The sequence below is a fragment of the Quercus lobata genome, chromosome 5, assembly GCF_001633185.2.
Source record: "Quercus lobata isolate SW786 chromosome 5, ValleyOak3.0 Primary Assembly, whole genome shotgun sequence".
In the NCBI taxonomy this organism is placed as follows: domain Eukaryota; kingdom Viridiplantae; phylum Streptophyta; class Magnoliopsida; order Fagales; family Fagaceae; genus Quercus; species Quercus lobata.
In genome coordinates, this window is record NC_044908.1 from 49,451,931 (window position 1) to 49,453,984 (window position 2,054).

Genomic DNA, 2,054 nt, shown 5'->3' on the forward strand with positions numbered 1-2,054 from the left:
AAGTGTACCCGCTCTGATACCAATTGAAAGCTCACTTAGTGTGTAAAACACTAGTGAATGTCCAGACCCCTAAATTCAAATTAACCAATACAAGCTTATATTCAAACAATGTATGTGTAGAATATGAAATATAAGCAGTACCTAAATATGGAAATTACTCTAAGCCATATTTTAATCCAACTCAGCAGTAATTAAAAGCAAAGAGTGAGGGATAGAGAGAAGCAAACACAAGATAACACCGGCACGTGTTATCGAAGAGGAAATCGAAGAACTCAGCGAAAAACCTCTCCGCCGCCCTCCAAGCGGTAAATGATCCACTAGAAAATTAGTTGGGATACATGAATAGCAATAGACCCTCCAAGCCTAATCTACCCGATGCACTGCCCTCTAAGCTTCTTGCTCCAACAGGGTTACGCCTAACCTTGTCTTCTCTAGTTTACTGGATTCCGCAATTAGCCCATTGCATCAACCAAAATGAATTGGTTCTCTCTTGAACTGCTTCCGAAACACCGAGAACCTTCTCACTGCTCTAAATGTGGTGAGGTAAGGATTTGGCTTAAGATCCTCTCATGGATATGACAATGGAGAGGGTGAGAGTAGAGGAATTTGGAGAATCAAATGTATAAGATTGTGGATGAATTAATCTTGTTTTTCTCTGGGGTTTCTCTCACAAAATTCTCTTTGGAAGCTCTTTACATTTCATGGGTATAAGGGTATTCATATTGTTTCTATGCTTAATACAATATTGTTCAGTTTATATATAATAGTACCAATACTTGTGGTTTCAAACATCATGGATCCAAGGTGTAATCAAGATTTAGTCATGCACTAATTTTGCCTTGCAAATTAAACCATGATACTTAAAAGCCATCATAAGAAACCATTTGATAATTATTATTGAAATGACATTACATTGAGGAAAACCAAACAAACTTTATTCAAACCACATAGTGGTTCACTATCCTTATTACATGTATTTTTCAAAATTTTAATTTGGCGCAATTGCCTTTTGAAGATATTCAACTACACCCTTGTCTAGTTGGAAGGCCTTGATGAGCACATCAAGATTGATGGGAAGATTAGATCCAAAGACTGCATTTGCTATGGTGATCAACCCAGGATTTTGGCTGTTGAAACTAGCAAAGGCAAGAGCAGCAGTCTCCCCTATGTTGATTTGGAAGTGAATGAGACCAATTGGGAATATAAAGACATCTCCCTTATTTTGAACTTTGGTGAAAAGTTTGTTTGTGTCGGATGTGACAAAACTAGCTAAGAGAGTACCCTCAATGACTACCAAAAGCTCAGTGCCAAGAGGGTGAGTGTGAGGAGGATGGTACGTAGTCTATGCGAGCAAAAGATATGCCTAAAGTGTTGAGACCTGCTAAGTTATCGACGTTCACAAGAGTGATATTTAATCTGTTTTTGTTTCTAGTGTTTCCGGGAATATTGAGTCCAGAGAAGAAAAAATCATTTGCTATGACTTACTTATGTTGGGTCCTTGCAAAATTTTCCATTCACAAATACTACACAATGAAAATTTTGTTATTGTCACAAATAAGACATTTCTGTAACAATGTAAAGTTACATGTCATGTAGGGGAAAAAAACCGTAGGGCATAATTTCATTAATGTGAGAACTTATAGTAAATTCAAAAGAACTTGATTGATAATACTACTACTGCTAATAACAATGAGAGTGTATTTTATACATACCACCAGATTTGAAGTTGTTAATTGCGACACAAAAGTCTTGCAAAGGACTAGGGTCATAGGCAGAAGCCAAGGAGGATGCCAAGGCCAAAATAGCCATAGACACAAGGAAAGAAACACCTTTCATCATATTTGAGGAGGTTATCTCTATCTTATATGGTATTTCTTGCTTGAGTGAGGGATGAGAAACATAGCAATATGGAAATGTCTATTTATAGAGAGGAGAGTGAGAGAAGCGGCCTATGTTTTTACAAAAACTTGGTAATTGTTTAACCCTTTGTCACATTTAAATAAAAAAAAAATAATAATAATAATAATAATTAGGTAAACCTATTTTCTTTAACC

At 36.3% G+C, this 2,054-nt stretch overlaps 1 pseudogene; it reads right to left on the reverse strand.

Moving 5' to 3' along the window:
- Positions 1–988: 988 nt before the first annotated feature.
- Positions 989–1,836, reverse strand: LOC115990620 (annotated as a pseudogene).
- Between the last annotated feature and the right edge of the window lie 218 nt (positions 1,837–2,054).